Source organism: Mustelus asterias, chromosome 20 (assembly GCF_964213995.1).
Source record: "Mustelus asterias chromosome 20, sMusAst1.hap1.1, whole genome shotgun sequence".
Classification (NCBI taxonomy): Eukaryota; Metazoa; Chordata; class Chondrichthyes; order Carcharhiniformes; family Triakidae; genus Mustelus; species Mustelus asterias.
Window position 1 is genome coordinate 49606093 of NC_135820.1, and position 22654 is coordinate 49628746.

The following is a 22654-nucleotide window of genomic DNA, read 5'->3' on the forward strand; positions in this document are numbered from 1 at the left end:
CCTCTTCCTGTAATTGTCAGTGGGAGAGCCCAATCAGGTGAATGTTATGACTTTATTAAAATCATCTCTTTCTTGAAGAGAATTCCACATATTCACTACCCTTTGAGTAAAGAAATATTTCCTCATCTCAGTCCTAAATGGTCTACCCAGCATCCTGAGACTGTGTCCCCTGGTTCTAGATTCTCCAGTAAGAAGTTTACCCCAGTCCAACGCCGGCATCTCCACATCTAGATTCTTCAACCAGGGAAAACAGCCTACTTGCATCTAGTCTGTCCAGCCCTTTAGAATTTTGAACATTTCAAGCAAAACTCTTCTCATCCTTCTAAACTCGTGTGAATACAGTCAAACCAACCTCTCCGTATAAGACAGTCCCGCCAACCCTGTTATCAGCTTTGTGAACCTCCTCTGCATTCCCTCTATGGCAAGTATATCATTTCTTAGGTCGGGGGACTAAAACTGCATGCAATACTCCAGGTGTATAGTCTCACCAATGCCCTGTATAACTACAGTAAGACATCCCTACTTGTAAACTCAGATTCTCTTGCAATGAAGGCCAACATACCATTTGGCTTCTCATTTCTTGCTCTATTTTCATGTACTGGTGTACAAGGACACCCAGATTCCTTTGTACATCCACACTTCCGAACATATCACCATTCAACCAATATTCTTCTTTTCTGTTTTTCCACAGAAGTGTATAACTTCACATTTAGCCACATTGTATTACATCTGCCATCTGTTCAGCCTCTCACTCAACTTGTCTAAATCACTTTGAAGTCCCTTTGCATCCTCCTCACAACTCATAATTCCACCCAGATTTGTGTCGTCAGCAAACGTGGAAATTTGGTTCCCCCCCATCCAGGCGATATATATAGAAATCTATTTCAGGAAGCGTAAAGGAGAACATACCCCTGTCTACATCAACGGGGACAAAGCTTCAAGTTTTTAAGTGTCCAGATCACCAACAAACTGTCCTTGTCCCCCCATGCCGACACTATAATTAAGAAAGCCCACCAACGCCTTTACTTTCTTAGAAGACTAAGGAAATTTGGTATGTCAGCTGTGACTCTCATCAACTTTTACAGATGCACCATAGAAAGCATTATTTCTGGTTGTATCACAGCTTGGTATGGCTCCTGCTCTGCCCAGGACCGCAAGGAACGACAAAAGGTCGTGAATGTAGTCCAATCCATCACGCAAACCACCTCCCATCCATTAATTCTGTCTACACTTCCCACTGACTCGGCAAAGCAGTCAGCATAATTAAGGACCCCACGCACCCCGAAAATTCTCTCTCCCACCTTCTTCCATGGAAAAAAGATACAAAAGTCTGAGTTCATGTACCAACCGACTCAAGAACAGCTTCTTCCCTGCTGCTGTCAGACTTTTGAATGGACTTACCTTGCATTAAGTTGATCTTTCTCTACACCCTAGCTATGACTGTAACACTACATTCTGCACTCTCTTGTTTCCTTCTCTATGAACCGTATGCTTTGTCTGTATAGCATACTTTTCACTGTACTGTTAATACGCGTGACAATAATAAATCAAATCAATAGCGAACAGCTGGGCCCAAGCACTGATCCCTGTGGTGATCATTATTAAATGCTTGCCACTTGAAAAAATACCTATTTATTCCCTCTCTCTGTTTCCTGTCCATCAACCAATTCTCAATCTGTGCCAAGACATTACTCCCTATTTCATGTGCTTTAATTTTTCTCACTAACTTCTTATGAGGGACCTTATCAAAAACCTTCTGAAAGTCCAAATGCACCACATCCACTGGTTCTCCCATATCTATTAATTACATCATCAAAAAACTCCAGGATATTCGTTAAGCATGATTTGCCATTCTGGTTTTGTCTAATCCCTTTAATGTTTTCCAAATGTCCTGTAATCACGTCTTTTAATATAGAATCTAGCATCTCCTCCACTGCTGATGTCAGGTTAATTGCTCTGTAATTCTCCTTTTCTACTCTCCCTCACTTTTTAAATAGTGGGGTTACGTTTGCCACCCTCCAATATTGGAGGCTAATTTTAATATAATTAATTGTAAACTGGTGGGTGCTTCTGCCCAGTCGGAAACAGGACCAGAAAATTAGATGGATGAGAAGTGGAATAATGAGAAGTGTTCAACCACATCCCATATTTGAAGAAAGTGTTATGCTGTACCCAGTGCTTATGGTCCAGTTGCAACTACTTCTCATTCCAACACACCATACCCAACCCACTCAACTCCCATCCCAATCACTGGCACTACCCACCACCCCTTCATCCAGATTCTGGCCTTTTCTCTTGCAAGCTGATCCCAGCACCTGTTCAGAATGACCCAATCACTCTCACCGCCACCCCCCACCCCCCGCCCCACCGCCACCCCCCACCCCCCGCACATCTCCATCAGCATAAACTATTTATCAATGGGCCGCTATTCCACTGAGCTGCCTTAGCTCACCAGTGAGATGACCGCGTACTCAGTGGCCAAATTATGTAATATGTTGGATAAATGTGAGGTTATTCACTTTGGAAGCAAAAATAAAAAGGCAGACTACTACCTGAATGGCTGTAAATTGGGAGAGGGGAGTGTGCAGTGGGACCTGGGTGTCCTTGTGCACCAGTCACTGAAGGTAAGCATGCAGGTGCAGCAGGTGGTAAAGAAGACAAATGGTATGTTGGCCTTCATTGCGAGAGGTTTCCAGTGCAGGAGCAAGGATGTGTTGTTGCAATTATACAGGGCCTTGGTGAGGCCACACCTAGAATATTGTGTGCAGTTTTGATCTCCTTTTCTGAGGAAGGATGTTCTTGCTCTCGAGGGAGTGTAGCGAAGGTTTACGAGGCTGATTCTGGGGATGGCGGGACTGATTGTTTGAGGAGAGATTGACTAGGTTAGGACTGTTTTCACTGGAATTCAGACAAATGAGGGGGGATTTCATAGAGACTTATAAAATTCTAACAGGACTAGACAGGGTAGATGCAGGGAAGATGTTCCTGATGGTGGTGGAGTCCAGAACCAGGGGTCACAGTCTAAGGATTCGGGGTAGGCCATTTAGGATGAAGGTGAGGAGACATTTCTTCACCCAAAGGGCGGTGAGCCTGAGGATTTCATTACCACAGGAAGTAGTTGATGCCAAAACATTGAATATATTCAAGAGGTGGCTAGATATAGCGCTTGGGGTGAATGGGATCAAAGGTTATGGGGAAAAAGGAGGATTAGGCTGCTGAGTTGATCGATCAGCTATGATTGTAATGAATGGCAGAGCAGGCTCAAAGGGCCAAATGGCCACCTCCTGCTCCTATCTTCTATGTTTCTATGTAATGAGACATCAGACCTGATATTGGGTGTGTATCACACCTACAGATTCAGCTGAAAGGTTCGGTCCCTGCTTCACTTTGCTCCCAAAAATGGGTGCATTGAAATTTCTGAACTAATTACTTTTTAAAATGTATAACTAATACATGTTGCAGTGGCTCATTTCCAGAAAGAAAGCACAAGCGTTCTTTGCTCGGGCAGTCAATCATTTAAAGATCTGATGACTTGGGATGGATTCCATCTCCTGCTTTGTTTATTATCTTAAGTTTATTTTTCCGATCTACACAAAGCAGTGTCTATGTTATTCATTGCATTGTCCTGCACAATGTTTGTGAGCATTTAGTTAAAGTAAAATGCCCAGGCAGTATCATTTAATCTAACTCTAGATAAAATCTGTTTTCCTATTTGAGTGAAGGATCTCTTGTCTGTTGTCTGATTCTGCAGGAATCCTCCTATTCATGGAATCACAGTGACTTGTTTACAGCCAGTTTGAAGGTAATCAGTGGAATTAAGGGACATTTTGTGATCCTGCTGGAATATTTTCAGAAAGGAAAAGCAGAAGGAGTCTCTTCTGAAAGCTGTGTCACAGTCTACCATCTGTGCTTCAATGCAATTTCCAAAAGCCTCACGTTTAAATGTTTTTGTATGTCTATTAGAAATGAAATGCAATGTCCCTACCAATCCTCGGGCACTGATCCCAGCAACCTCATTTGGATCATGTCGACTAAAAACCATGATGTGGACCCTCTCTCCACTCACATTGTCTGTACCATTAAGACTTGATGCCCTGTAAAGACCCGCATTCCAACCATTATCTTGTAAATTGAGTTTGTGTCTTTATATGCCCTGTTTGTGAACACAAGTCCTCACTCACCTGATGAAGGATCTTGATACTCCGAAAGCTAGTGCTGCCAAATAAACCTGTTGGACTTTAACCTGGTGTTGTGAGACTTCTTACTGGACTAAAAACCACCAGCATTAACCCTGCCACAGTATGCATATTCAGTGAGAGGTCCCATCATTGAAATATCCATGGTGGGTAGGGTTGCACCTCAGGTGCCTGGCCACCTATATAGACTGCAATGTTCAGTTCCTGTTGCTGGTTGTGCCCTGCCCCTGGGAAAAAGAAACAATTTAACTTACGTGTCTCCTGTGCCTCACCTTCCCGCCCCATCTCCATCCCCACCCCAGTTAAGTGCTCCACTAATATCAATATACTGTTACCCCTTTGTAGATTATGTCACAGACCAGGCCTGGATTCCCATTGTGGGCCCCAATACCACTGTTCCTGCGATCAAACACGGTTGAGAGCCAGTGACGGTGTCCTGACCTTCAGTAAGGCAGAGGTCATGGACGCTCCCTGTGCATCACAGGACCTGTCTGGTATCCAGCTTAGTTTATGGCCGTTCCTCCCCAATCTCACCAGACTTTTGGTGGAGGAACCAAGGGTTTTGACACAAATCTATTTGTAACAATGGACACAGTGATAGCTAGGAGACGGCTTTCTAGTTAGTTGTAAAAAATCCCATCCTTTCCTATTTGAAGAAGAGGAGGGAATAAACCTATTGGGCTGCACAACATCCTTCCCTCGTCCACCAGAATAAACGTGTAATTCGGGGATCCATTTGTTTGCTGCTGATGGCATCTTGCTGTGAGCAAATTTGCTGTTGTTTTTGCTTAACTAACAACAGTGACTGCTCTTCAAAGGTAATTCTTTGATGGTAAATCATTTTTGAGACATCCTGAGTACATAAATTACATTTTTTTTCTTTCCACAATAATCTGTAGGTTAGTTTGAAGGGAACACACAGCACACGCCAATGGATGTAAGACATTGTTCTGAAATCAGTAACAGCATGGCAATTTGCAGAGATGCTAGGTTCTGACACTCTGCAATTTTCCTTTGCAAACACTTCTGTTTGGCTCCACCTGAGATTTCTACTGCCATGAATGCTGTCTTTGTAGATTTCTGCAGCCGCTAACAGTCAAAGAACAATTGTAGATGAGGATTAAGGTCAACAATCACTGTCATTGACTGATGTAACCGTTTTTTCCTTTGAAATTACAAACTCCAGTTTGTGGACAAAGTCCTGTCTGCTTTACTATATGGATCTCCGACCACTGACCAAACTCCAGGTGAAACAACTGCCTATTTATGCTTTCTCAGGCACACTGTTGCACTTGCTCTCAGTCTGATACCACTGGTGAACTTCAGGGAGCAAAAGAGAAATGCTGCACAGTAACCTACAATTTGGAGACTGGGATCTGGTGCCCCTGACTGATGTAAGGCATTTACTGAACCATTACAGAGAAAAAACATAATTCCATATAACTGGGAAACCGATCAGAGCTCCTCAAGTCAAAGGTATGTCAAATTCGAGAAAACAATCCATTCTCACGGCTGGGTTTATTGGTTCTGTGCTGGCACAAGCAATTTTGAGCAGTTACATTTAGTAAACAACCATTGTGTCGTATATGACTGTGATATGGGGTTTATTTTGTGGAAACAGCACTTCACGTGGTTAACCGATAACTCAGAGGTGATTTCATCTTATAAGACTGCTTCCAAGTTAAATGTGGACAGGATGAAATATGTGAATTGAAATTCTGCATAATTAGAGACTCCAGCAGACCTTTTAGCAACAAAATCCTTGCAGGCTCTCAAATGACCTAATAAGTTGAAGATAAAACACATTGATCAAGTACCAAGCAGTACGGTTGCCTTAAGCTCCCCAACCTTTCACACAGTAGGTCCTGTTAATGTGTGCTATTTGCATTACAGCAGTTTTAGCTCTGCAGTATAATAACTTTAGATGGTAGATCATTAGGATGATTCTAATTACTTTATTAAGTGTTTGAATTATAATATTAAGTGGAAAATAAAACAGAGAGTGTAGCATCAACCAACCCCTGTGAAAATACCCAGTTTTCCAATAAGTTACTTATATTTGGCTAGACTTCAAGAAAAGTTCCGGAAGGCATAAACTTGGTAAATGTCTTATCTTCTTTGAGCCTTTTTGATAATTTTTTTGTATAAATACAAAAATCACATTTCTTTAACAGCCTATCATTGTAGACCACTCCACACACCAACAAAAACACCTCCTCATTAATTAACTTTTGCTAGAGCAATAACAGTCCATAAAGTTGTTTCCGAGAACCATGATAGCTACAGTCATTCCTGGGATGAACAAATATTAACACGTTTCTCAAATGTGAATGGTGAAATGTTTTCCTTGGGAAATCCAAGTGAAGGGTCAAGGCCTAAGTTATAGGGCACCACTGAGGCTGAAGGGACTAAGAGAAAAGTGGCAAGTTAGCACAAATCTGGCTTTTTTGGAAGTGCAGGTTATAATTTTTTAAAAACGAATACTTGTATTTATATAGAAAATTCCAGAATCACATCTTGTCTTAAAGCATCTTACAGACAATGAAGTACATTTGAGATTGCAGTCACTGTTATAATGTAGGAAATATGGAAGCAAATTTGCACACAGCCAGATCCCCTGAACAGCAATGTGATAATGACCAGGTAACTTGTTTTTGTGATGTTGATTGAGGGATAAATATTGACCAGAATAACTCGAAGATAACTCTTCTTTAGACTAGCGCAGTGGGATTTTCTATATCTGCCTATCCGGTTTAACATTTCATCCAAAAGCCACACCTTCAAAGTGCCGTACTCCTTCTGTACTGTACTTAAATCGTGGACTACTTGAACCCACAATCTTCTAGCTCAGATGCAAGTGTGCTACCAACTAAGCCACAGCTGACATGCTTAAATTAATCCACATGTAATTAATCATATAATTGTCCATTGAATTTTATATAAAACCACCTTTGATACCAGCAAATACTTTTCTAGCTCAAATAATAATTTTCAAACCTTAGTGGTACCTCAGAAAGTGCCATATTTTGACAAAATTGAATTGGCAAAATAAAGTTGAGTGAACAGAAATGTAAGGGGTGATTCTGTAATCCTGCATTCCCTGTATGGCATTATCCTCAATGGGAATGTAGTTTGAAGATTCTGGACTATGCCAGTAGGTATGCCTGTGTACTGTGCTCTATTCAAGCATAGTCTGCTGTTGCGAGCAATATTGTAGAATTATTCTTATGTTAGGCTTGGAGGCTGCAGTTATATTGTTATCTTCACATCAAAGCATTGAAACAAAATTTTGTTGCATATCTTTGCAATCGGATCCTAGTTCAATTCCAGAGTGCACTAAAGCTCAGGGGTATGAAGTGATCTGTGAGGGAAAAGAGAGGGTTCATAAAGCTGGGCCTGGGAGAGAGAGACAGAGAGAGAATCTCGTGATCAGCAGCATACGTGCAGAACTCCTTTCTGGCAAGTAAAATCCAATCACAACCTGCAATATAACTGGGTGTTGCCAGCCGTACTTCGCCCACCATGGCTATGGGCCTCAAACCAGCAAAGCTGTATAATAGCAGTCTTAACACCAGTATAAATTTCCTACAGACAAGCAAATAATTGCTTTTCTGCAGATGATTGCACAGTATCGATGCAATTGTCTTTCATTCAATGTCATTTTAACTGTAATTGTAACTAGAGGAAAGATGATGATTTTTGATTTGATTTTGATTTATTATTGTCACATATACTAGTATACAGTGAGAAGTATTGTTTCTTGCGTACAGACAAAGCATATCGAAGGAAAGGAGAGAGTGCAGAATGTAGTCTTACAGTCATAGCTAGATTGTAGAGAAAGATCAACTTAATACAAGGTAGGTCCATTCAAAAGTCTAATGGTAGCAGGGAAGAAGCTATACTTGAGTCAGTTGATACGTGTCCTCAGACTTTGGCGGCACGGTAGCACAGATGGGCGGCACGGTAGCACAGTGGTTAGCACTGCTGCTTCACAGCTCCAGGATCCCGGGTTCGATTCCCGGCTCGGGTCACTGTCTGTGTGGAGTTTGCACATTCTCCTCGTGTCTGCGTGGGTTTCCTCCGGGTGCTCTGGTTTCCTCCCACAGTCCAAAGATGTGCGGGTTAGGTTGATTGGCCAGGTTAAAAATTGTCCCTTAGAGTCCTGGGATGCGTAGGTTAGAGGGATTAGCGGGTAAAATATGTGGGGGTAGGGCCTGGGTGGGATTGTGGTCGGTGCAGACTCGATGGGCCAAATGGCCTCCTTCTGCACTGTAGGGTTTCTATGTTTCTATGTTTTGTATACTTTTTCTGACAGAAGAAGGTGGAAGAGGGTGTCTGGGGTGCGTAGGGTTCTTGATTATGCTGGCTGCTTTTCCAAGGCGGAGGGAAATGTGGAGGGAGTCAATGGATGGGAGACTGGTTTGCGTGATAGACTGGGCTTCATTCACGGCCCTTTGTAGTTTTTCACGGTCTTGGACAGTGCAGGAACCAAGCTGTGATACAATCAGAAAGAATCCAGGAAAAATTCATTTGGTTCACTGAAGTCCTTTAGGGAAGGAAATCTGCCATCTTTACTTGCTTTGGCCTACATTTGACTTCAGAGCCGTGCTGGGGCAGTGCCAGGGTGCAATGCCAGTGGGCTGTGTCAGGGAGCTGTGCCCAGGTAGTGCCGGGGACAGTGTCTGGGTAGTGTTGGGAGGGGATTGGGTTTGTGTGGGAGGTGCAATGGATTATGGGGGAGGGTAGGGAGGAACTGCGGATGGGAGCATCCTTTACAAATGGCACCTCGATTTTCAAAAGGCTAAGCTTCTGGTGGCGCCAGCACTTCAAAGAACAAAGAAAATTACAGCACAGGAACAGGCCCTCCGGCCCTCCAAGCCTGCACCAACCATGCTGCCTGACTTAACTAAAACCCCCTATCCTTCCGGGGACCATATCCCTCTATTCCCATCCTATTCATGTGCTTGTCAAGACGCCCCTTAAAAGTCATTACCGTATCCGCTTCCACTACCTCCCCCTGTAATGAGTTCCAGGCACCCACTCTCTCTGTGTAAAAAATCTGCCTCGTACATCTCCTTCAAACCTTGCCCCTTGCACCTTAAACCTATGCCCCCTAGTAATTCACTCTTCCACCCTGGGAAAAAGCTTCTGACTATCCACTCTGTCCATGCCTCTCATAATCTTGTAGACTTCTATCAGGTCTCCCCTCAACCTCCGTCGCTCCAGTGAGAACAAACCAAGTTTCTCCAACCTCTCCTCATAGCTAATGCCCTCCATACCAGGCAACATCCTGGTAAATCTTTTCTGTACCCTCTCCAAAACCTCCACATCCTTCTGATAGTGTGGCGACCAGAACCGAACACTATATTCCAAGTGCAACCTAACTAAGGTTCTATAAAGCTGCAACATGACTTGCCAATTTTTAAACTCAATACCCCGGCCGATGTAGGCAAGCATGCTGTATGCCTTCTTGACTACCTTCTCCACCTGCATTGCCACTTTCAGTGACCTGTATACCTGTACACCCAGATCCCTTTGCCTATCAATACTCTTAAGGGTTCTGCCATTTACTGTATATTTCCTATCTGTATTAGACCTTCCAAAATGCATTACCTCATTCATTACTCATGCATTCATTACCTCATCATGCATTACTTGTGTGATGTCATGGGACCCTCTGCTTGCCTTTGTTTTCTATGCCCCGAACTATACAGCAAAGATAGCTGCCATTGGTGCCAGCGACTTCAATGCTGCTTTTCCCATCTGCTATCAGCCTTTGCTGATATTTGGGAAAATTCTGCCCAGCGCTTCAAACTTTGGTTCAGTGATTACTTAGAGCATCAGTTCTTCATTTTCTTGCCAGAATTCCAGGGTTGGCCTTTTTCGTTGGAAAAATTCTGTTTGCATGTTCCGATTCCTTAATGTATGATTCCATATCGACCTCTTGTTGGTGCCGGGCATCATACTTTGCTATCACTGCTCTCAGTTTTGCCAATGCTCCCATTGTCCTTGCCATCATACCCACTTGCTGGGACAGAATTCTATGTGACGTTATTGTCTTGTTGTCCTCTCTTGGGTAAATAAAGCATTTAAGTGGTTATCATGTTGAGAAAAGTTAAAGTAATGTTTGTATGACTTGGAGTCAGCCAATCACTGCTTAACTGAGATATTCCAAATTCTATAAAAAAATTATAAACCATTTCTTCCCACTTCAAATACTATGCCTTAATTTGAACTGGCGTGTGCTTTTTTTTTGCCATTATTCCTGAAGTGACAATAGCAAGGTATAGATTGTAATTCACAGTTAAGTGGTTTGCGTTTTAAAATGGCTTTTGTAGCACTTTAGCAGAGAGTAGATGGACAACTATTTAAGGAGTGTACCTAAACTCTGTTTGGTGCTCAACTATTGTGAAATTCTGTGGATTAAATTGACAAAATAGCTCTTATGTCTGGAAACCTGAACTATCAGGCACACACAAGGGAAATTTAGGCATACGATCTCCACAATTATACATTCATTAAAATATAGATGTTGCTACATTCACAGAACTGACCCAGGCCACATCATACCTGAGAGCGACTGAAAGTGGCATTAATTGTCAAAAGCAAAAATGTTCTACTTTCTCAAGCATGTTGTTGAACACAGGATTCACAAAAGAAAAGTAACCACAAATGATTTTGTTTTGAGAAAATCAGAACTCATCTTAGACCCACAAAGCGCAGTTTTGAGGTTGATCGAAAGTATGTTTTGCTGCATTGATGCCAGACACTCCTGCACTAACCCAACTTTTGAATAGTTGATAGAGTGAAATTTTAAGGTTCTTACTATATGTTTTTATTTTAACACAAATATAAAGATTGGAAACTCATTACTGATGAAACACTAATAAGAATTCACCTCTGCAAGGCCACTCAAGATTAGATGGATCACAGTGAAGAATATTGGAAAATTAAACTTTTTGGTCACCATCCACCTCTTTGCAAATTTCTGTTTGAATAGGTTTGATTTGATATGATTTGATTTGATTTATTATTGTCACATGTATTAGTGGACAGTGAAAAGTATTGTTTCTTGCACGCTATACAGACAAAGCATATAGTTCATAGAGAAGGAAAGGAGAGGGTGCAGAATGTAGTGTTACAGTCATAGCTAGGGTGCAGAGAATGATCAGGTTAATGTGAGGTAGGTCCATTCAAACGTCTGATGGCAGCAGAGAAGAAGCTGTTCTTGAGTCGGTTGGTATGTGTCCTCAGATGTTTGTATCTCTTTCTGACGGAAGAAGGTGGAAGAGAGAATATCCAGGGTGTGTGGGGTCCTTGATTATGCTGGCTGCTTTTCTGAGGCAGTGGGAAGTACTGCTGCCTCACAGCGCCAGGGTTCGAATCCTGCTTGGGTCACTGTCTGTGTGGAGTTTGCACATTCTCCCTGTGTCTGCATGGGTTTCCTCCGGGTCCTCCAGTTTCTTCCCACAGTCCAAAGATGTGCAGGTTAGGTGGATTGGCCATGCTAAATTCTCCTTCAGTGTGCCCGAACAGGCGCGGAGTGTGGTGACTAGGGGATTTTCACAGTAACCTCATTGCAGTGTGAATGTAAGCCTACTTGTGACTAATAAATAAACTTTTAACTTGAAATAGGTCAACATGCTATTACTTAAGTTTGAGATGAGTATTTTTAACCTTTGCCAAGAGTGTTTTATATTTCCTGCCTATTTTATATTTTCCTCTGTTGACTTAAAGGAAATTAAAATCCTGAGAAGTGTAAAACTGTTGGCCAATTTGACATCGTCAGAAGTTACAATTACACCCAATGGGCCATTTTTAATGTTTCTACAGCTGACCATTATTCACAAGATAAATGGTTAAAATGATCTCTACAGCAATGAGCTTCTGGTAAGATTGAGGCTGATTCAAAATAGTTTGATGCCAATTCCAGTTCATCATCCCATTATTGTGCTGTAATTTTTAGATGGTAGTTTGATCTTTCTCTGACAGTTGAACAGGTAAAGTTATAAAATAAATGTTGAGAAAATTGAATTAGGTGAACAACCAAAGTTAAATTCCAGGCAGAAATTGGCCAGGTTTGCCATGAATAGGCTGCTAATAATAAGGAGGCCATTGGGCCCATCTTGTCCATGCCAGTCCGATGATTTACCCGATGATTTTTTTACAGCACTGTTGTGATAACCTATTAATAACAAAATAATAAACTTGATTCTTGATCCAGGTTTGAAATTATTGCTTGCCTTACCTGCATGGTGTTTGAAGATAGAATGAGGTGTATTATTGGATGAATAGCCAATGCATTCAAAAGGCATTTTCTCATTACTTTAACCAAAACTGGCTTACACCTCTCTTGAATCAGTGGATAGAAGAAACACAAACAAACAATAATTTCAATAATTGACAAAACGTCATCTGGACACAATACGTCAGCTCTTTTCTATCCTTACAGATGCTGCCAGACTTGCTGTGATTTTCCAGCATTTTCTCTTTTCAGATTCTGGTTTCAGATTCCAGCATCCTCAATAATTTGCTTTTAATAATTTCAAGGTTTTGGGTTCAAATTGAATCACTGCTAACAGGATACAAATATATACGAATTGGAAGTAAGAACACGGCATTTAGCCCCCTAAGCCTGCGCTGCCATTTGATAATATAGTATAGAACTGGCTCTTAATTACACAAACATGGGCAATTCGATATGATAGTCATCAGAAAATGACTGACCTGGTAGCATTTGTCATCCTGTAAGTTTTGGAGCCAGGGTCTAATATATTAGTTGGCATCCCACAAAAATAAGTGGTGCATTTAAATTCACAACTCAAGACTTGCCTCATTTGAAAGAAGAATGCTGTCTTCTTTTTATCGTTCATTAAGTCATTATTATCTTGCTCCTTCATTAACATAATTCTTCAAAAATGGGTTTAATTAAATTAAAAATGGGCTCAATGAACTTACTATTTGTCTCATTCAAAATATCATAAACGCTTCCAAACACAGCTAATGTTATCAAACACCCAAGTCATTAATTAGATGTCAGATCTGTACAATAGATGGGGATAAATCAAATTATGGGCCACAGATTACTCATAGTTATCCATGTAACAGCATGCTGGAAATTTCTTATTAGTAAGAATTATTATTACATTTATAAGGGCGAACAATAACATTCAAAAATAAACAATTTATTTGATTTTTAGCAGGAATGTATATTGCACCACAAATAATGGAGAGACAACAGTGCTAATCATTACTCCTGTGGAAATTGGACAACAACTTCCAAGCTCACATGCACAGCAACATGGAAATCATAGAATCCCTATAGTACAGAAAGAGGCAATTCAGCCCTTCGAGTCTGTGCCGACCACAATCCCACCCAGGCCCTATTCCTGTAACTTTCATTTACCCTGCTAATCCCCTGTTACTAGAGTCAATTTAGCATGGCCAATCAACCTAACCCGCACATCTTTGGACTGTGGGAGAAAGCCAGAGCACCCGGAGGAAACCCATACAGACACAGGGAGATACTCCACACAGACAGTGACCCGAGGATGGAATTGAACCTGGGTCCCTGGCGCTGTGAGGCAGCAGTGCTAACCACTGAGCCACCATAGAACATAGAACATAGAACAGTACAGCACAGAACAGGCCCTTCGGCCCATGATGTTGTGCCGAGCTTTATCTGAAACCAAGATCAAGCTATCCCACTCCCTATCATCCTGGTGTGCTCCATGTGCCTATCCAATAACCGCTTAAATGTTCCTAAAGTGTCTGACTCCACTATCACTGCAGGCAGTCCATTCCACACCCCAACCACTCTCTGCGTAAAGAACCTACCTCTGATATCCTTCCTATATATCCCACCATGAACCCTATAGTTATGCCCCCTTGTAATAGCTCCATCCACCCGAGGAAATATGCCGCCCTATTTTGAATCTTGAAGTCTGAGTGAGATGTTCCTTCAAAAGCTTCTTGAAAATGGCACCTTGCCACCTGGTTCTCAATTTAACTACATTGAACAGTGTGAAGGTCCTTTGTTTAAACTCACCAGAAATTGTTAGGACTTGCCTCTTCTGGTGGAAGTATCCTATTAGTGGTGCAGTAAACTTTAATTAATGTCAAATAACTCCTCTGGCACTGAGTGTAGGTACATAGTTCCTTGAAAGTGGCATCACAGGTAATCAGGGTGGTGAAGAAGTTATTTGGCACACTTGCCTTCATCGGTCAGAGCACTGAGTACAGGAGTTGGCACGTTATGTTACAACTGTTCAAGACACTGGTAAGGCCACATTTGGAGTACTGCATATAATTCTGGTTGCCCTGCAATGGGAAGGATGTTATTAAACTGGAAGGGGTGCAAAAAAGATTGACAAAGATGTTACCGGGACTGGGAGGTTTGGATTATAAGGAGAGGCTGAAGCATGGGAGGATGAGGCGTGATTTTATAGAGGTTTGTAAAATCATGAGGGGCATAGATAAGGTGAATAGCCAAGGTCTTTTCCCCAGGGCAGGGGAGTCGAAGACTAGAGGGCATAGGGTTAAGGTGAGGGAGGAAGATGTAAAAGGGGCCTGAGGGGAAACTTTTTCACACAGAGGGTGGTGTGCATATGGAATGAGCTGCCAGAGGAGGTGGTAGGTGCAGGTACAATTACAACATTTAAAATACATTTGGACAGGTACATGAAACAGGAAAGATTTAGAGGGACATGGACCAAATGCAGGGAAATGGGACTAGTTTAGTTTAGGAAACCTGGCCAGCATGGACGAGTTGGGCCAAAGGGCCTGTTTCCATGCTGTATATCTCTATGACTCTATGACTATAAAAATGCAAAAGTTACAGGAATGGAGCCTTATTCATTCAATTTGAATTTTTGCTGGCTTTAAAAAAATTAAAATAAAACGTTTTTCCTTCTTTTATTTTCTGTTTCGTTTCTCGCTCCCTCGATCCAACCTTCCTTTCCTACCTTTTGAATTATATTTCGTACCTTATTTGGCAATTCATTACTCTGACTTAAGATTCCTTGTTCAGATTCTACTGTTCAATTAACAATTTATCAAACTGATTGGTTCAGGAAATTACAATTGTTCAAATACATCCCAGCTGCACTGCAAACCATGTTGTAATTTTTGACTCTAGGGGCGGAATTTTCCCATCCCACCCGCCACAGGAGTCGTAGCGGGTGGGGCTTGACCATGCAAAGGTCCATTGACCTTGGGCGGGATTTTCTGGTTTTGGGGTGAGCTCGGCCAGAAAATCCCACCTTACGGGTGAAATCTTACCAAAAAAATGGCAGAGCGTCTGCGTGGGTTTCCTCCGGGTGCTCCTCCCACATTCTGAAAGATGTGCTGGTTAGGTGCATTGGTCCGAACAGACGCCGGACTGTGGCGAGTAGGGGAATTTCACAGTAACTTCATTGCAGTGTTAATGTAAGCCTTACTTGTGACTAATAAATAAGCTTTTTTACTTTACTTTAACCTTAAATGTTTAATATCTTGAGCTGTGTAAATTGATTATTGAAGGACTTAGAGGGAGAGAGATGTGGTGATTCTGCTTTTAAGGAACAATCTGCAGAATAATGGTAACATGACCTGGGGAACCAATTGGGGAGCAGGGTAGGGGGGATCATCCTGGGAAGCATGGGCTTCTGTACTCAGAGTCACCTTGGGAGCTGAGTGCAGCCATAAGGCTGTGAGCCTCTGTATAGTTTTAACCTGTAAATAAATGAGTTGTGTTTTCCCTAGACTGTTGAATGAGCATCTTTACACAGGGGGATCGTATTAGGTTACAGGCGATTCAAAGAATTTTGATACTGACAAAGCCACATACAAAGTGACCTCCTGATGTAGCTGGAGCTGTTTTTACATCAGCTAATTGATATACTGTGTATATTTCGATTTGCCAGATTATAGTATTATAGTATTAGAATAATAGCATTAAAAATATCAAAATATGACTTCCCACAGTTTTAAAAAGTGTTTGACAGCCAAATGGTTAACCAGAAACATATGTAAGAGAATTGGAAAGACTTTCAGGGCCTAGTTTACACGAATCTGTATCATTCAGCCCAGTTCAGTTCATGTTGTGTTGACAGCTTAATGATTTTCACGTGGAACTTTGGCTAATTATGAACTACTGGATGTGGTTCAACTATTTCACAATATATTCCCAAAATAAAATTGATTGGTCATTGCCTAATACATGTTTTCTGGATCAAAACCACGTAATAGCTTCTTTTTTTTGTACAATGTACGAAAGCTATTACAAACTATGATGCATTTTGCCAGTGTTAATAATCTATTGAATACAGCTTACCCTCTAAATTACATTTTCTGTTCCAACGTTGCCTCTGTTGTAATACTAATCGAGCTTGTCTCCTGTTGTACGCGCTGTTTTAACATGTGGCAATTTTGGGTCCTGAATTTAAAAGGAGTGGCATGTGATTTATTTCATTAAGATGACTATGAAATATAATTGGTCAGTTCAGAGCGGTGACAAAAATATATTATATAGGTAATATATTTTTTAATTCATTCTTAAAATGTGGACATTGTTGACAATCCCACCCTTTATTCTCCATCCCTAATTGTACTTGAGAAAGAGAATACTGAGCTGCCTTCTCGAATTGCTGCAGCCCCTGTAGCAATTACTCCCAGAATGCTACGAGGAATGGAGTTTGAGGATTTTGACTGAATGTTGATAAAGGAAGAGTGATATATTCTCACTTCAGAGTGGCGTGCAACCCAGAGGGCAACCTGAAGGTGATCGAGCACATGTTGCCCTTTTCCTTCTAGGCGCCAGAGGCCTCAGGTTTGGGAGGTACTTTCCAAGAAGTTTTGGTGACATTCTGCAGTGCATCCTGTAAATAGGACACACTGCAGCCTTGCTGGTGGCCGAGACAGTAGATATTTAGGCTAATGGATAAGTTGCCTATGTTGCTTTGTCCTGGACGGTGTTGAGCTTCATGCATGTTGTAGGAGGGGCTTCCATTTAGATAAGGGGAGAGCATTCCATTACTTTTGCTGACTTGTGCTTTTTATTCTGAAAGATGGGCTTTGTGACTGAATGTTGATAAAGGAAGAGTGATATATTCTCACTTCAGAGTGATCTGTGTGCCCAAGAAAGAGAAAGCTCAGTTTATTCAGCTTCAGGGATTGCTACATTCCAATAAATAGTAAAATGGCAACTTCCTGATAAAATGACATGGATCCCTTGTGAACCACTTCCAGCTCTTTCTTATAAACATTGTGGTGGTTTGTGTTTTTCAAATTTCACATTATCTTATTTGTAAATAAATCCAGAATGGTAGTCTAACCTTCAATAAGTCATTACTAATATAATAGTTAGCATTACTAGAGTTTAGAACAATGAGACGCGAACTTATTGAGACATAAAGGATTCTCAGGAGGATTGCTGGCACATGCTGGGAGATTGTTTCCCCTTTTGGGAGAGTCTAGGACAAGCAGGTATAATCTCAGAGTAAGAGGTCACACATTTAAAACAGAGATGAGGAGGAATTTCTTCTCTCAGAGGGTAGTGAATCTGTGGAATTCTTTACCGCAGAGGGCTGTAGAGACTGGGTCGTTGAGTATGTTCAAGGCTGAGATAGAGTTTTAACCAATAAGGGAATCAAGGATTATAGGGATAAAGTGGGAAAGTGGAGTTGGGGATTATCACATCAGATCAGTCATGACGTCACTGAATGGTAGAACAGACCCGATGGGCAGAATGGCCTACATCTGCTCACATGTCTGATGGTCTTATGCATGAAATTGGAGGTATACCATTGATTTAAGTATGGAATTGCATAAGAGCTAGAAACCTGAGAGTAAAGTTAAGAAGTATCTGCACAAATTGGCAGCATGTGACTTGTGGTATCATAGAATCATAGAAACCCTACAGTACAGAATCCTATCGTCCAAGGATCTGTACTGGAACCTCAGCTTTTCACTTTATTTACAAATAACTTAGACAAAGGAATGGAGAGGTATAAATCCAAGGTTTCTGGCAACACCATGTTAGGTGGCACAATAAATATTGTAGATAAGAACAAAAAGTTGCAAAGGGACTTTGATGGATTACATGAGTGGGTAAAACTGTGGCAGATGAACTTCAATGTGAGGAACTGTGAAGTCATTTATTACATGGACAAGACATATAATATAATTTAAAGGCTAATGGAATGTTGGCCTTTATTTAAAGGGGACTTGAATGCAAAGGATTAGAAGTTATATTGTACAGATATTAAGCTTGGTTAGATGCCATATAGAGTACGGTGTTTAGTTGTGGGCATCGCATCTCAAGAGGGTCTTAGAGTAAGTGCAGCACAGAATCTGCTGGGGCTAAAAGGATCAAATTATGAGGACAGTTTGGACAGACTAATCTAGCATTCCATTTAGAATACAGCACTGACTGAATTGAAGTGTTAAAGATTTAATAGGGGAGATCAAGAGAAATTATTTTCACTGGTAGGTGAGCACAGAACAAGGTGAATAACCTTAAAATTTGAATTGTGTAGCGGTGGAGTTGGAAAGCACTTGTTTGTATAATGGATTGTGGAAATCTGGAACTCGCTGTTGAGGTGAGGTTGATTGAAAAATTTGAAAACTGAGTTTAGTCGATTTTTATTAGGGAAAGGTACTAAAGGTGACAGAACCAAAGCTGGCAAATGGCGTTAAGGCACAGGATCTAGTTGAATAGTGGAACAGACTTGAAGGGATGAATGGCCTTTCTCATGCCCTTATCTTCTTAAACAAATTGATCTGTCACACAATAAACCCAGCAGAATACCCAATAATGGTTTACTGATTTGAAAGAGCTGGTTTATTAAAAAAGGGGCGGTCGAAAAATGTAACTAAAGCAACGCAGTACCATAAAACACTATCAAGGGTAACGGAAAAACCTCGTGACGCTGCTAAAGCCTAGGAATGGTGAAATGAGTAACCTCAGCAAACTTTGTAAGTTTATCATTTATAGTGTTCATTTAGAATGACATCTACATTACTTTCAAAATGTAATGAAGAAAGTGAAAATGAACATACAAAAGTATGGCACATTTTTGAAGGTGGGGTTTTCTGCCAACTATAGATCCCTTCGAGTAATTATCACAACCTGTAACCACAATTGCTTCACTCAAGCTTTGTTACTTGGTCTTTTATCACAATTACTGTTCAGACCTTAGGAGCACAAAAAATTATGAAAGTTTAATTATTAGTCACAAGTAGGCTTACATTAACACTGTAATGCAGTTACTGGGAAAATCCCCTTGTCGCCACACTCCAGCGCCTGTTCGGGTGCACTGAGGGAGAATTTAGCATGGCCAATGCACCTAACCAGCACATCTTTGGACTGTGGGAGGAAACCAGAGCACCCGGATGAAACCCACGTAGACACGGGGAGAACGTGCAAACTCCACACAGGCAGTCACCCAAGCCAGGAATCGAACCTGGGTCCCTGGTGCTGTGAGGCAGCAGTGCTAACCATTGTGCTACCGTGCTACCCATTACCAATCCAGGAAGTCAATTTTATTTTATTCATTTGTGGGGCATGGGCATTGCTGGCTGGCCAGCATTTATTGCCCATCCCTAGTTGCCCTTGGAAGGCTGCCCTTGCAGCTGAGAGTCAACCACATTGCTGTGGTTCTGGAGTTACATGTAAGTCAGACCAGGTAAGGATATCAGATTTCCTTCCCTGAAGGACACTCATTGGGCATTTTCAGTTTTGTTATAAACAATGCATAAAATCATCTTTGATGTGAATTTTAATTCAGATTATTAGGGGAATGGAGTTATATTTATCCAATTGATAGTTCATAAAATCCAAGATTATCATATCAGGTAACTCATATTCATTGAGAATTATTATGAAGAATGTTGTTTCAGCAAACACCACAAAGCGGGACAGCTTGGCACTTGGACAAAATTAAATTTTTTAATGCAAAGTTACCTTACGTCCAAGTGATCATGGAAATCTCCAACCAGTTGTAAGGACTTCACCTTCTTGGATACAATAATTAGCCTCCTTACTTCAACTACACAACAGAGTGCCTCATCATCAACCTGAAACAGAACCCGCTCCTTTTTTATTGCTGGGTCATGTATCCAACAAGACTCAGCCAAGATTCTGCATACCTTGAAAGTCTGCTGTAATTCAGCGCCATTAGATTTATCGAGACAACACCAGTGCTAATTCTGTGTTTCAGTTTTACAATGAGATCCTTGTCAATGGACTTGCTTTCTTGATGTGCTTGATTGTAATTTTATCTGTAGTTTTGGGTCTTATGCTGATGCCATCGGCCAGATATCCAGACCATACCTTTCATTGCCCAAGAATTATCTTCACATGTATTATTCGGCTTAAATAATCCTAGTACATGAGTTGTGCAAACTAACAGAATCAACATGTGGAAATCAACATAATGTCATTCTGTCCATTAGAGAATAAAAATGTGATTAAGGTTTGCATGCTTTATGGTTAATTTATAGGCCATAGGACATTCAGAAGGTTCCGTATCAGAGTGTTTGCAGCCGAGAACACATTGAACGTTTGGAGACTCTGCAATGGTGTAAAACCTCTGATGCTTTAAAGGGTTGTAGCAGTTTTTGGAGAATTGACAAAGTGTGCAAAACCAAGAAACTCTCAGTCAAAACCCAAGAGCCAGTATGTTCTACACTTGAGTTGAATCTTTGCTTGGAGCTTGTAAGAACGCTGTAGCAAGAATATGTCAAGTATCTGTGAATTTCACTACCACATGAATAAAGGGGCCGACTAAAACTGCCATCAGAAATGGAGCGAACAACTCACAGTGTGACATACAGACCAAAGAAATTGCTTCATATATATAGAAGAGTAAATAGCTTGTGGCATTATTGAAGGTCAATTAATGAGCCCAAGGACTGGATTTTCAGGCCAAAGACAGGAAACAAATGTCAGGACTGTTTCCAGATCCTATACCCACTTTAGAGTGGGATAGTGGAGACAGAGCGGGAACAATGACTTACTGGAATTTTCATAGAGGCACTCCCTTAATTGGCATGGAGACAGTCCAATTAGGAAGGCAGGTGGGATCTTAAAGCTGGAGGGACCAATTCCAGCTTTGGAGGAGCAGCAGGCTGTAATAGCCGTTTAGTAAGGGAGACAATGCTCGGGTGGCACAGTGGCTAGCACTGCTGCCTCACAGCATCAGGGACCCGAGTTCAATTCCCGACACGTTATCCCCGTGTCTGCGTGGATTTCCTCTGGGTGCTCCAGTTTCCTCCCACAGTCTGAAAGACACACTGGTTAGGTGCATTGGCCATGCTAATTTCTCCTTCAGTTGAAAAATACATTCGGCAACCAAGCCACCATTGTGGGGTGTGGAAGGAAGGGGGGCACTCCTCTACAGGGTAACCTACCGCTGATTCTGCATCCATGCATGCAAGAGGGCCCCTGTGATGATGCACTTCACAGACTTCATTAGAAACACAAAATATATTTATTAATAAGCACAACTGTACAGAGGCCAGCAGCCCACATGGATCAAACAGGTAGGTTTCTAACAAACATCCTATAAGAGAATTAGAAAAGCAGAGAGCTTTAGGGAGGCAATTCCAGTGCTCATAGCCTATTGACAGCTGAAGGTCATTCACTGGTAGAGCAGTGAAAATCGGGGCCAGAGTTGGAAGAGTTGGGGTCTCTGAAGATTGCGAAGCTGGAGGTGGTTACAGAGAGAGAACCTGCAACTGTGTCGTGACTGTTGACATAGCAATATTGACTGGGAAATATTAGCATGCATATTCTAATGGCAAATGCTAATAAATAACACAAGAATAATGACAAGAAGAAAGGTTTGAGAAGAGTAGGTGCCAGCCCTACAGAAGATCTTTCTAAATAAAATATAGACATGTATTTTCTTCATGTCCTTTTTTTAGGATCATACCTATTTGAATCTTCTTGTTCTCATCAAAAACAATTGCAGGTATTCCAAATGGATGTGTGGAATGGTATAGACGTTTCATGACATTGTTAAAAACTTAGAATTATTGGGCGGGACTTTATCGTCTCGCCATGTTGGTCGATTAGCGTGGTGAGCCAGTAAGATAGAGCGAGAAGTGAAAAATTGGGTTCATGCCTGATTTCTCATCTTTCACGATCTCGTTGGCCCTGTTCTGCCTGTGAAATCAGCCTTAAATCAGCGCCATGGAAGAGGGGTGGCGGTTATCGGCTGGGGCAGCAATCGCGGGGGGAGGGGGGGATCAGCCAGGGCGGTGATCAGCCAGGGCTGTGACTGGGACGGGGGTGGGGTGGGGGGGGGGGGGGGGAAACGGTCAGGCAGCAATTGGGGGGAGTGATGTTTGGGGTGGCGATGTGGAAGATTGGGGTGCCTGCGCAATGGCGCCCCTAGAGCTCAGCAGCCAGCCTCACAGGCAAGCTGAGACCCCACTCCCCCCCACTCCACTGGCGAGATTCACATTAAGGCCTA

The 22654-nt window shown here is 41.7% G+C and overlaps 1 protein-coding gene across 2 annotated transcripts in view; it reads right to left on the reverse strand.

Annotated features, from left to right (window-relative positions):
- The window catches only part of hnf4a (hepatocyte nuclear factor 4, alpha), a 175819-nt gene that overhangs the window by 101966 nt on the left and 51199 nt on the right, over window positions 1-22654 (reverse strand). The window contains exon 2 of one of the 2 annotated variants that reach the window (XM_078236505.1): window positions 16510-16611. The exons of the other annotated variant lie outside the window; for it this stretch is intronic. The gene's annotated coding sequence lies outside the window, so the exon portion shown is untranslated. The remainder of the gene's footprint in view (window positions 1-16509; window positions 16612-22654) is intronic. 2 annotated transcript variants of the gene reach the window in all.